Consider the following 14753-nt stretch of genomic DNA (forward strand, 5'->3'; position numbering starts at 1 on the left):
TATGCGGGGGTGTATTGTATGAAAACGCCGCGTAAGACAACCATCAATCCCAATCGCATTAATCCTCACCAATGAAGCTTCGTAGATACTCTGCTAGCGTGCGATGAGACCTCTCAAGAACACCATTTGTTGGAGGATGATACGCCGTTGTTTGGATTTTCTTTATTGTTAGGAGTCGACGGACATCTTTAAAAATTTCGCTTGTGAAATTTTTACCCTGATCTGTCAGCAGTTCTGAAGGCGTTCCATGTTCGCAAATAATTCTTTCAGCAAATGCTTTCGCCGGAGTATTTGCCTCTTGATCAGGAATCGGGATAGTTTTGCAAAATTTTATCAAAGCATCCTGGAATGTCAAGATGTATTTATTCCCGTCGTCTGTTACCGGTAATGGACCAACAATATGTCCATCGCACACTGTTCAAATGCTGTTTCTGGAGCCTCTCCAATCTGCATGGACACTTTCGTTGTTTTCCCCAATTTGTTCAGCTGGGATTTCCTGCAGGTTGCAACATTTCTCTATGTCGTTTTTCATGCCTTTCCGCTTGTATTTTAACTTTATTTTTTCGTGCATTCGTTGCATGCCAGGATGTCCTCCAAAAGGTGTATCGTGGTATCCTCTCATTATTGTAGGAATGTCCCCTGATTCCTGAGTGATTTTCTCTTCAGATGACTCAAAGCTCTCGGTTTTAATATTATCACCTTCGGCTTCCATCCTTTCCTGCTGCGCTTGGGTTATGACATGGATTTGACTTAAAGCATCAGTATTTGTGTTCAACTTCCCAGGTTTGTGTACAACTTCATACTCGTACCCTTCTAATTCAATTCTCCAATGCATGAGACGCGATTCCGGGTCCCTGACATTGAAAATCCACTTCAGGGGTCGATGATCCGTTACGATGACGAGTTTTCTGCCGTATAAGTAGGCTCTAAAATGTTTCACCGCCCACACGATAAGCAATAGTTCCTTCTCAGTTGTGGAATAATTAATTTCAGCTTTATTCATCGTTCTGCTTGCGTAAGCGATTGGAAAGTCGCTCCCGATTTATCCCTGCGACAGAACAGCTCCAAGTGCTTTGTTCGATGCGTCCGTTGTTAGCAACAATGGTTTTTTGAAATCAAGATACTGCAATACTGGGGCTGTAATAAGTTCTTCTTTCAAACTCTCGAAAGCAATACGTTCTCTCTCCCCATGTCCAAGTTATTCCCTTTTTTAGTAGGTCTGTGAGAGGCTTGGCGATTTTTGAAAAATCTTGAATAAAGTTTCTGTAATAGCCCGCCAATCCAAGGAAAGACATAATCACTTCCTTCGTCGTTTGCGGCACGGGAAAATTCTTCACTGTTTCTATTTTGGTAGGATCAGCCTTGACCCCGCCTTGGTGATTACATGACCCAAGTAGACGACTTCCTTCCTTAAAAAATTACACTTATTGGGTTGCAACCTTAAGTTAGCCTTTTTCAACCGTTCCAACACCTCTCGTAGACGGTCGTTGTGCTCCTCCAGACTTGCTCCAAAATCCACAATAACATCGAGATATACAAGCATCTGATTCCTTGAATCCCAGCCAAGACGGAGTTAATCAGTCTCTGGAATGTTGCAGGTCCTCCTTTTACACCGAAGGGCAACCAGTTGAATTCATAGCACCCAAATGGTATTGAAATAGTATATTACATCATTAGGCGATAAAAGTATTATCTGGCGAATGTGGCTTTATAATCCGAGCCGAAGGCTTTTATCGCCGTGTGATATACGCTATTTTATGTCGTTGGGCCCGAAAACCGCGATCTAACCGAGCGAAGCGAGGTTAGAATCGCGGTTTATCGGGCGTAATGACAAAAGCTGTTTTGCACTTGTCCTCCTCCTTCACTGGAATTTGATGAAATCCTGAGGTTTCAGTGTGGTGAAATACTTTGCGTTCCCCAACTAATCCAGAATATCACAAATATTCGGCAGTGGGTATGAGTCACCGATAGTGACATCATTCAATTTTCGAAAGTCAACCACAACCCGTACTTGACTTTCCCTGATGCATCAGGTTTTTTTTTGGAACCACGAGTAATGGGGCATTCCATTCGCTGTTACTTGGTCGAATCACCACATTTTTCAGTATCTCCTGTACCTGACGATCCACCTCTTCCTTCTGAGAATGTGGTAATCGATGTGGCCGAATATTCACAGGTGCTGCCCCAGGAACAATAGGATCCCCTGGAAGCGGCACAATGTTGTTGAACTCCTCTAACATCTCTAGAAGACTTTCCTTCTCTTCACGATTGAGGTGAGGAATCCTCAGATTTTCGTAAAGAAGTTTTATTCTCCCCTGTTTCACTCTTTCTCTCCTTGCCATATGTATCTGCATTACTGCATCGGGGCAACACCTCGAGTTTCACAACCGGCACGTTCAAGAATACGTCGTTTTCAGTGGTGTTCATAATACATACGATTGCACGACCGTCACGTGGCTTCGTGAGCCATTCACCCAAAAACACGCCCGGCTGCAATTGTTTTTTATGCACAATTCCATTTTTGTGCTCAGTGTCGTAGCCCAGGCTAAAGTGTCTCTTCTAGTCTTTATTAAGATTGGTTGTTCGGATGGGAAATCATCAGGAATAACGTGAAATACATGTCCCAATTCTTCTTTGCCAATCTTCAAATAAATCTCCACTTTCCCCAGTGTTCAAACATCTCGATTGGAAATTTTACGTAGTATCCTTCTCACGAACTAGACCTAGAAACCTTCCTTCAATTCTCCAGTTTTTATTACTGATATAGCAGCCCCAGAGTCTGCCAGGAACATTGTCGGGTGTTTAAGCTCATCATCCGACAAAATTAGATCATTCTTAGTCTTGGAAGGCTCTGCAGATGTGATCCTACGTCTTCTGAGAGTGGAATCAGTCGAAATCCTTGGGTTTTGCTGACCGTCGTTATTCTTAATTTCATTAATTTGCATCATCGCCAGTTGGAATGCCCCCATTGGCAATGTAGGTTCTCCATTCGATGAGCCTTTATTTTTGTTATTCTTTTTTGCGATACTGTTAGCCCTTTTGTTGACCTGCTTTGCACCATCATTTTTCTCTTTCACCTGCAACTCCGCATTTTCGGAAATTCCACATTGTTTCTTCAATTACAGGGTACGACGTTATGTCATGCCCTGGAATGTGACAAAATTTGCACACCACCCCATATGCGTTGATACTGCGTCGCTCTGGAATAGGTAAACTCGTTTTCTTCTGCGTCTTGCAATCCTTCGTCTGATGTCCTGCCTGGTCGCAAGCAAAATAACCCGCCTCCAGGAATTGTCGTTCTCCTCAATGACGATTTCCCCCTTGAGAATGCCTGGAACCGACTGCAAATCCTCCTCCAGAGTTTCCTCCAGAATTTTCCTTAGGCTCCACGAAACCCTGGCATAGTTTCCTCTGACTCAACTGCTCCTAGACACGCTTCAGGCAATGTCTTATAGTTATTTGCTCTGACCAAAATTTGAATCTGACCAGGCAAACCCTTGCTCAAAATTAGCCTTAGCCAAAGTCAAAAGGGCTTTTCTGACACCATTCTTCTTTTTCGCCCAAATCGTTAGTTAAGAGGTTTTGTATTCCCTCGATTAAATCAAGAGTTACTCGTTCAGCTTTGGCTGCGATTTAGCTGATGCTTTCATCATTCCGTTGTTGCAGGTTATTGAACTCTGTATACGATCCCACGAGTAATTTCGTTTTACTGAATAATGCCTCTAACTCCAGTTTTAATTCTTCAAAACTCTATTATTTTATGCTTCAGTTGTACAAATGCTTTGCCAGTCAATTTATTTTTCAGAATAGTTTTGAGAAGTGTAGAATGAAGCTCAGACTGTAATAAGTCCTTTGTACCCTCACACGATCTCAAAAAAGGTATTAATTCATCGATACTCTCGCCATTAGATGAATGCATCAAGTGTAGAGCACCCTTCAGGTCTATAAGCCCTCTCTGGACATGATCATTACTAGTGTTGAGATTATTATTAGGTGGATTATTTACCCAATTATTTATCCCAGTAGCACCACGATTGCGATACACCTCCGTCCAAGCCTTCTGTAGCTCGTTCTCCAACCGTTTGCGCTCCTGAGCTTCCTCCTTAAATTTCTCTTGCACATTGTCCAACATTTTTAACATCTCAGCCACTAGTCAATATTTGGAATACCCGAGACATCCGGTTCTGGCGTCACCTCCTGCCCTCGCAGCAGTGGAGTGAAGTTACCTAGGAGAAGTGACCCCCCCTCCCGGTACTGAGATCGGAGTCGACATAGATGTGCTAAACTCCTCCCTTTGGAATATGCCAGCTGCTCCAGGTGAGACTGGCTGATTAAGGTCTTCACGATCTTGCTGATGCTGCTGAGACGGCGGTGTCGGTGTCGGTCGCTGATGTACACCACTCCCATCTTGCTGCCCATCTTACCCCTGCAGGCCCTACTGTTGCCGTGGATTATCCGCCACCAGGTCACCTACACTACGAGAGCGTCGGTGGGTCCCTTCGGCTACGGAACTGGAAGCACGGTTTCTTCTACCAAAATTCAAGACTCTACGCATAGTAACTCCGCGATGGAACCTTTGCGATTCTGTGACTTCCGCAGAAGACTCGGCAGTTGAGTGTAGACCTAGTGGTGGCTAGTTCTTTGGTTAATGACAAAAAAACTAGTCGGAATTCGACTCGGAAGACCTCGATATTTGGATTCAGCGGGTCAAAAAAAGTGGATTCAATAGAAGATTTTATCGACTTGAAATGTATGCGAAAACCTCCCCAGTTTACAGATTATTAATAAGCAAAAATCTATTTGCATGCTTACACAGCTAAAAAAAATGATAAATTGCAAATCCCTCCATCGCATGAAGAAATCTCTCCGTCGACTTTCGGAAGGCTGAGGATCAGGGATTGATCGATTTGATATGAAATACTTTAATTGCTTCTTCTCTTTGTTGAGAAAAATTGAAGAGAAGCCGATATGGGTATTCCATCATTTATTTATTGGTAAGTAGAATTACATGTATCCACAAACATAATTATTCTTTTATCCATGATTCGTATTATTGTATTTGTCGTCCTCTTTCGAGAATGAAAGGAAAGGGGTAAGCAGCGAGAGGTAAAAAACGATACGGATATAAATCTTTGCTCCATTAATTCTCCTCACCAAATATATAAAAAGATGAGAAATATATTCGAAATGAATATTTGTCAACCCGAGATCAAGCTAACTTGAAAACTGGTTACAAAATTTTCAAGAATGTTGAAAAATACGAGCTAGCTGACAGGTCTAAAGGCCACGCATAAAGTGAGTCTTTTTGAGGTGAAAGGACAGGGCACCAACATCATATGAAGCTTTTAGCCTGTTCTGAACTTGTATTTTCCACGACTATTCCTCAATTGTCCATCCGATGTTTAATTTCATTCTTGTGGAGATAACAGTTTCACCCACACGTTTACATTTTTCAATCTATTGGGTAAAGAGGATTCAAAGATTTGTTCGTATTCCGGTTCTTCCTATCCCCTTCTGCCCTGGTAGAAAAATTCGTCCACATTATCTCCAAGTCTCTTATAATATCGAGCAATCGCCAGACAAACCAAACGAGAGCGGACACAAATTGTTACTATGAGAAACGTTCACTTTCTCGATTTGGCAGAATGATTATAAACGGATTGTTCATCGAAAGATTTACGTTTTCAAGAATAGCGATTCTATTCGAATTGTGAAACGAAATCAGATACTTATGTCAATCTTTTTTTTACAAACTTTTGCTCTATAGAAATCGATTGAGCGAATTATTTTCATATGGATGTGGAAATATTGAAATAATTTTTCAGGTACCGACAAAAAACGGTATATACGGTATATACTGCTGTTATTCAGTGAAAGCTTCCACGCATTCTTAATTCCTCACGTTCTCTTACAAATTGGTCAATTGCCAGCATGATATAGTGATTTTCATTCCCTCTTTGAATGTCTCGATTTTTTCTCATTTTCTTCGAATTCATGTTGTTATTGTACAGTCACAAAGAATACGATTTTGACAGACTTAAATTATGAGTATATGAATGTGCGAAGAAAAACGTCGTCTAATACACAATTGGTTAGCTTTATTAACTCTGTTCACTACAAGGGTAAAGGATGCCATAACAACGAAAAAATAGTCGCCTTGTTCTCGTTTTTTGGTTGTGACATTAAATTGAGGAAGAACTTTAGTAGATGTCCGATAGATCACAAAAAAAGGAATAAGTTCTGTTTTTTCGTAAATACAGGTGCAACCCATGACACGGTTCAATAAAATTCGTCTCATCTGGGCCCAAAAGTGTAACCCAGTCCTCCGGATAATTTTTAACGTGTTTATTTGAATGGTGGCAACCATCCGTATATTTTAGATTCATTACCAAATTCCTTCAAAATACAGTGTATTCACTTAATTTGATGTATCTGATATCTTTCTAGCGACCGGGTGGGTCGGGTTAGTACTAATCGATTGTCGGTTTATGTGCAAAAGGTCCTATGTCCGATTCCTGCTCAATTGCTTCGATCGTTCGCCGAATAAACTTGATATGGAACTGATTGGAAAGAGCGGATATGAACTTGAAAAAGTATGTCACTTACAGACTCGTAATTTCCTTTTGCACTGAACACCAACTTCAATGCACCGTTTGGACGCCTTCTAATGAATTGATTGATAAATGAATGACCCTATTATCCAGATGCAGCTTACCCTAGTCGATGGATGTATCACGTGCTGAATTCCATGGCTTGCGTTTCCTTTGGCTATTTTGTCCTTTCTCCATTTTGTCTTTTCTCCCAACTCCAAAATATACTCCCCAGAGGATTACCTTTTGGTTTTAGCACAAAATCCGAACGAATTTTGTTGAACCATGTAATTATAATATCATTTCTTTTTTCATTTTAATCCCCTCACAACTGGGACTCCTACCGAAGGACGTATATTTCTGTTTATTATTAATCTTTCAATTTGTTATTCTCACACCTCACCTGCTTTGTAGTTTTTCTTCACTTTAAGCTAGGTTGATTATTTCCATATATAGAATTATTACCTCTTTACAAAAATCAATTTTTAAATTTACTTAGAGCGGCCCAGAACCGGGTCACAGGATCGTTACATCTAAGGATGCAGGATACACGCACATACGCATACATTTGAGAGATCAGGGCCAATGGTGTTATTTTTTGCCTGTTTTCAAAGGAATTAATCGTATCTGAACTGATATGCTTTAAAGCAATAACATTGAAAAATCGAATTTCACGTCAATCAATCACCGGACAAAAGAACTATTGCGATGAAAAAACATTTATGAATATGCAATGAATGCTTTGACGCTTTTCATCCCCAATGAAAACGAATCAAGTTTCATAACGAGCAAAAAAAATCACCAAAACAAATGAACCTGTGACTCGGCGTCAGTTCCATGTTGCATACGCGACAATGTGTTTTTACACAACACTACATGCTATAGGTACAATAATAAATCTGCCTTCATAATGATATATAAATATATACGCAGATCTGTAATCCTATGTATATGTTTATGTCTATATAATTATATATCATTAGAATTTAATGTAACGATGGTATCTTTTTGTTGATTCACTTTATCACCGTCTTGATAGTACACTCACGGTAGTATATTACTATATCCCTTCAAAGTATCTAAAATAATACTATATAATGCAGGTTTTCAATCGAAAATTAATTGGGCCAAATATTTTTTTCACTTCCAACTCGTGGAGGATGAGTAAGACGAATTAATCATTTCCTATACTCATGATTTTCTTCGAGTTATTTCACAGCACTGCGACATTTTGGGAATGTAGGCAATCAGTACACATGTCATTCACTTGAATTATTCTTTAGTTAATTTCGATGCACATATTATACGTTAGGTATTGATTTATAGCGAATTTTGCCGCACCAAGCTCTTAAAAGCTCCCCTACACATTTTTTTGGAAGGAAATGAATGCCGACGGACTCTTCAAATTTACTTCAACGCTTTTCCATTCCATCTCAGCAGGAATAACTTTAAATGAAATGTTCATTTCGTATATTTAGAGGTATGTTGTAAGTGTATAATGTATGCATATGCGTGTGTGTGCTCCTTCGTGCTAACGGAGCCAAAGTGCGTGTCTTCTATCTTTTCTTGATCATATACAAATATATAAGCGTTAAACGTGTAGTATATTATTCATCACCATCGTCATCATACATGCATATGCATTATTAATCTTATCCTAAGATAATTATTGTTATGAACGCGTTTGTTCTTTAATTTCAAAAAATTCATTGAATTAGAAAAAAATGTAAATTAAAACTCCAACAGCTTTGTCTTGTTCTTGATGGCATTTATTGCCATAAAGGTATTTTATTTTTCGAATCCACTGTACCGCTGTATAACTTTATACTCCATCTAAATAACTCCATTTTTGAAGAAAAATAGTCTTGTTCCTTTTATTCGACAGTCCCGACATGATTTATTACGACGTTGTATACACACATATTCGATGTGTGAGAAGAAGGTTCGGTAAAATCGAACGAGCCTCTCGAATATTTTCCATTGTTTATTTCTCAACAGTGATTTTCCGCGATATTCGAAAAATAAAATTATAAAAACAAGTATAGTAGACTACTCTCTTAATTACTATTTTTTTATTCGAATGATAGATTAATCTATTTCTTGCTTTCACTCCATTTTTCTTCAACTGAATATGTCAGTGCTTCTCAGTGTTTTTAAACATCCAATTATCCATGAAACTAAATAGACATTAAGTACTCAATAATCACTAGGAAAAGAAAGGATGTATAATCTAAAAACTATATTAAAATGGAAAAAAGTAGAGAGGTACAGTAAAGTTGAATGTACGAAGGAAACTGAATAATCAAATTGATTCAACTGACGTTCTGATATTCCAAGAGTATTTTTCTTGTGATGGAATTAATGCTATATTTTTGCTTGCTTGTTTGTATTCAAAAAGCTAGTCTTCAATTTCATTAACTGTTTTTTGCTTCAGTAGCAACACTATTTATTTAGCTCTACAATTCGAATTGCTGCCAATTATTTCCAAGCAGCGAAACTGCTCAATTTATCAAGTTATTACTAGTTAAATTTTACCGCTTAAAATATCAGAGCATGATTGACTAATCCAAATACTTTCGATGATTGGAATCCTATATTTATTTTCCATAAGTTTTGTATTATTATTTTCATGGCACTGTTTTTAACCGCAGATAGCATCTCTCCGAACTTATGTCCTGCAGATAGCATTTAATTCAACACTCCGTTTATTGCGTTGAACTCTGAAACATCATTGAAATACAATTCTTTCAGAGTTAAGCAACGAAAGAAGAAAAATAAATAAATGAGTATGTACGGAAGTGGAACTAGCTAATTCAACATTATTCTTCCTCATGAGCTGATCGTTCGGTGCCAAGTTGACGAGTATGATTGCATGTGAACGCGGCGCAGCAATTACCGGTCTGCTTTACATTAGATTTTGGATATCTCACGATATAGACTGATTTCCAAAGAAAAAAAACTTTAAAGACGATTATTCTAGGGATTTAGAAGTACGATGTCAAAATTTTTTGGATTTCTTTGTTGGGACGGTCAATTTATTGTTGGTAACAATTCCCAAGATTGCTGCGCTGCGATCATCGCACAATATACGGAGTATTGATCACTAATGCTATTCGATTCCAATCAGAAATATCTTCAACTAAGAAAACGAATGACTCAATACTTCGCTACGCTGACTGAAATATTGTCTACTCATGTACAGCCTGGTGATACAAACGATAGACATCAATTATAATATAGATCTCTTTCACTTATTTAATTTGACAAAAAACGAACAATCTACGATGTGAGAAAACAATGAATCGGAGATACTTATTCTGATTTTAAGGGTGATAAAGTTACTCCTTCACTTCAAAATATTTATATGTTGGATTCTCGTAGCCATTTATCTGCATATTGGCTACGTGTCGTTCTTCTGGTGTTGCCGCTTGATCTACTTCAATAAAACCCTGACTATGAGGGCTTCGTGCACTTCGTCTTTTAAATACTGCTACGCCAACCATACCCACTGCAATTAGCGCAATGCCTGCAAATGCAACTGTGAAGTAAACTGATCGACTCTCTCTGTGGTACACCTCTCGTCTTACAGAGTAACCCTGCAATAAAACAATATCAACTGTTCAACATTGGGTCAATTATTTCTTATAGAGGATAGATGATGTCAGGCTCGCAATTTTTGCGAAAATTCAAACCGGGATAGCCTAGATCCATCGCTCAAATTGCATTTTACAGGGGGAGTTCAGGTAGTCCACTTTTGAAAAGTTCAGTGTAACGATTTTTGAAGCCTCTATTCCACGCTACGCGTTCGTAAATCGCTGCTTACAGTCGTTATGACAAAAAATATGATTCGACATACGGCCTAAAAAAATTTTTCTAGTTCATATGATTGCAGCCCTCGCCTTCGGCTCAGGATGCAAAAACTCATTCGCCAGAAATTTTTTTTGGCCTAATGACGAAATATACTATTTTTAATTATAAAAAAAATTAATATAGTTCTGTAAAAAAATATATATAGGATGGTATATATGTATACAGTACACAATACATTTCTAAACATAAAAAAGAACGTAACAAGCAAAAGAGGAACAAACAGGGAGATGAAGAGAATTACGACGATTCCGAACAAATTATTCAACAATTAAATTCTCATAGTGAAAAACCTTGTTGAATTCATTCATTTTTTTCTGCATTATTAATGAAAGTAAGAAACGGTAAGGTTTTACTATTCTGGCACCCATAGAAAACAATGCCCGCGCGAAGCTCGCGCCGTGTTCTAGTAATATAGAAAAAGTGCTATTCTGATATATCCAGCTATCGATCAAAACAATTGACATGAATGAGTACTCTAGACATGCCTAAACATATCATCCAGTATTGTAAACATGTTTTCGGAATTACCGGCTCTGAATGTGAGACGTCATGAATCATACTGTGAGCAGGCCTCACGACTCCTTCAGTATGTATCGCAGCAGCGGCAGGGGCTTGCTGTGGCTCTAGCGACACATCCTTTTTCTCTACTACTGGATCAGTCTCTTCATGCTGCTCCTGTTCCGTACGTAACTCACCTCTTTCAGCCTTTCTCTGCTCCTTACGTTCGCGTTCCAGTTGTTTTTGATGTTCTTTTTCTGTAATAAAATAGAAAAAAGTATACTTTTCGTTGTATTTCTGAACTGTACACCCACAATGGTGGAATTTACTCCGACACTAACTACGAATGCAAGGGTCTCAATTTTCAGTCGATATAAATGGATATCCAACGACAAATGTAGGTTCTCGGCAGCTCATACAAACAGAAAACACTATATGTGGACTTTACGCAATCGTCAAAACCGCTCTCTTAGGGTGTGTCCATTGTGGCATATGATATCACAGTTATGCGTAAATCAGGCATAGTAATGCAGACTTTCCGCATAGATCGGCATAAATCTAGTGCTTTTTTTTGCATTACGTATTAAAAAAATCCTATGAAGAATTCGAACATTTCCTATAGGATTTTTCAGATAGGATTCCTCATTCGAGGATCTCTTATAGGATTCCCTCTCAGGTTTTTCCTATTGGATTTCCTACAGGATATCTTATAGGATTTCCTATAGGATATCCTATAACATTTTCAATAGGATTTCCTATGAAATGTAGGGTCATAAGAGTCAGTATAAGGACCAAAAGTCATATGGGGGTCATATGAGGAACATATGATCCTCATATGACCCCCATATAATGCCTATATAACCCTCATGTAACCCTTACATGACCCCTATATGATCCTCATATTATACTGTTACGTGTCCCCCTTCGAATCATAATTCAATTGTCCATCATCTTGAAGATGACACGGAACCCCCTTGACAACGATTGTCTTTTGGAATAACTTGGATTGATTCATTCTCTTTGGAGATCTCTTCGTCGACTCATCTTCTGTACTTAATTAATTAATAAACCGCCCCAGCCATTTGAATATTGTGTCGATCCCCTTTTTCACCGGTTACAACATTAGTGTCAGAAGTGGGATGAGAAAAACCCACGTGCGGAAAGGATTTTAAAGGAAGAAATTGTGGACATTGAAGTGTACAATTACCAAACCCTCCATCATTGCCGTCGGAAAAGTGATCAACTCTTTATTTGGATTCCCTACTATCGAACATTCTGGATTAATTTACCTTGATTGAGACTATGGAAAATAACAAATCCCGTTAACTGGTGAGTCACTTTATTTTTGTATTATGGCGGGGAGAGGGAGAAGAAGGCGAGGACACTCGGAGGAACGTCCCGGCCCCTTTGCTGCCGGTTTTCGCCCTCATTTACCGTCAGATGAAGAACTTCAACAACCGAATCCTGTCCCGCTTCAACTGGAAGAAATGGAAAATCGTCTTCGGAATGAATTTCGAGGCCAACTGAATGAGGTCGTCACTAGCTTGTGAGAGTCAATGCGTGAAGACCGAGACGAAAAGCGTCGAGCTGCCCGGAACGATCTTTGTAATTTATTGAGGAATCTTCCAGGGAACTCATTTGCATCAAACACTCTTGAAGTTCCCCTAGTCCCTCAACAAGAATTGCCAGAGTATCCAGTTGCTCCACGCCCTCCACAAATTCCTCAGGACCTCCAACAACAACATCCAAGGAATCCAGCTCCTCCAAATCCTTCAGATATTCTTCAGAACGTCCAACACAGATCTTCAAGGAATCCAATTGCTCCAAATCTTCCAGAAGTTTCTCAAAACCTTCAACAACAACATTCAAGGAATCCAATAGCTCCAAGCCCTTCAGAAATTCCTCAAAATCTCCACCCACGACTCCCAGACAATCCAGTGGCTCCAGACTATTCAGGAGTTCCCCAGAATCTCCAACAACAAATTTCAAGGCTCTCAACAACTTTTAACATCTCCGGATTTCCACTGAATCTTCAACAACCTCCAGAGAATCTAGAAGCACCAAATGCCCCTCCCAGGTTTTCAGCATCTTCAAGCGTACTCCAAGGTCACCCTGTGTACTCTAATGTACTGGAAAGTACCACAGCCCCTTCCAATTCTGATCAACCTCCTCGAGTACATCCAGACATGACTTAATCAGTTCCATGGGTCCAAGTGCCACCCTATCCTCCACCAAGAATCTCCATAGATAACTTCCAAAATCCTTTTATTTCTAATGCTCACACTAGTGCTAATGTTGATGCGTCAGCTAATGCAAATGCTTTGCTTCATTTACCTGATCACAGCAAGAGCTCTCATATCAAACCCGACACATACGACGGTTCGGAACTTTGGTCTCACTACCACCTTCAATTTGAAATTGCTGCTTCTCATAACCGGTGGACAGAACAGACTAAAGCTTCCCAATTATTAACACGTCTTCGTGGAAAAGCCCGATTGATTTTGAGTAAAATTTCTGATGAAGATAAATCAGATTACAAAAAGATTTCAAAAATGTTAGCTGACAAATTTGATGAGAAACAGCTTTCTCGAATGTATTTCAATGAGTTACAATCGCGAAAACAGAGGAAAGGCGAGAGTTACGTAGTTTACTCAGAAGAAATTGATCGACTCAGCCGTCTGGCTTACTCAAATTCTTCTGAAGAAGAACGAAATCGTGCTGCATGTCGTGCATTCATTGATGACATTAATGATGCTCAAATGGAATTTACTCTGCGATCTGAAGATCATGAGAATTTCCAAAGAGCTGTTAAACGAGCAACTCAACTCAATTCAATTTCCCACGTGGGATTAAAAATCTCAAAACACATCAAATCCTCGATTCCAAATCCATTATACTAAAGTTCAGTGTTTTAAATGCAAACGTTTTGGCCACCATGCCAATAAATGCACAGAATTCGACACTAACGTCAATCAGAACAACCCGAGGACTTCTCACAACAATTCAACCAAAATCGCAATCATTATCAGCCGTATTGCAATTTCAACAATGGCAATAAGAATTTCAATCCTAGATTTCTAAATTCTCACTACTTGAATAATAACAAACATTCAAACAGTAACAGATCTGCCAACACTAACACGAATTCGGGAAACTAAATGGAGTCAATTCGTTGGGGGACGAGTTGACTCAACCAAATTCTAATTTTTCACGATGTTTTCACATTACCAATGGAATTCAAGAACCAATTTTCAATTTAGAATTGAAAGGGAAAATTAATAACCATTCTTGTTCCATGACCATTGACACAGCTACTGATATTACCCTAATTAATCCCAGACTTTTTCACAATAACACATAATCCTCGCATGACTGTCTCGGGTGAACGATTTCGACATAAAGCAATTAAAGAAGTCATGATTTCTGTGGGAAATTATTCAATCATTCCCGACGCAGTTTTTGCTGATATTAAAGAGAATTGCATTCTAGGTCTATATTTTCTCTACAAAACAGGAATTTTACATGATTTCCAAGCAATTATCAACAGGAAATACGATATCAATAACAGAGATAATAGGGGAGATTGCTCAGGCTTATGGGAACTGTTCGATCAGAGTTTCATAGCGGTGGCGCGCATGAACTAATCGAGAGGCCGTCTCTGTGAGTAAAGAAATTGTCATCTATTACCATGGAAACAGTCGATAACAGGGATGCGTTCCCAATCTTAAATCCAACATGAAACCTCCTTTGCATTCACTCATCCGCTTGATTATCCCATTTTCGTTCATACAACTT

At 39.0% G+C, this 14753-nt stretch overlaps 1 long non-coding RNA gene across 3 annotated transcripts; it reads right to left on the reverse strand.

Annotated features, from left to right (window-relative positions):
* Window positions 1-4967: 4967 nt before the first annotated feature.
* LOC107046004 lies at window positions 4968-14384 on the reverse strand. 3 transcript variants are annotated; one of them, XR_001461505.2, is made up of 3 exons: window positions 14283-14384; window positions 10989-11215; window positions 4968-10186 (listed from the first exon to the last, which is right to left on the reverse strand). It is a non-coding gene; the product is annotated as an uncharacterized LOC107046004 (long non-coding RNA). The 3 variants fall into 3 exon arrangements; XR_001461506.2 differs by having other exon boundaries at window positions 14242-14384; XR_001461507.2 differs by lacking the exon at window positions 14283-14384 and adding an exon at window positions 11300-11601.
* Window positions 14385-14753: the final 369 nt, after the last annotated feature.

This window comes from Diachasma alloeum, unplaced genomic scaffold, assembly GCF_001412515.2.
Source record: "Diachasma alloeum isolate Michigan unplaced genomic scaffold, Dall2.0 Dall_scaffold_01174, whole genome shotgun sequence".
NCBI lineage: Eukaryota > Metazoa > Arthropoda > Insecta > Hymenoptera > Braconidae > Diachasma > Diachasma alloeum.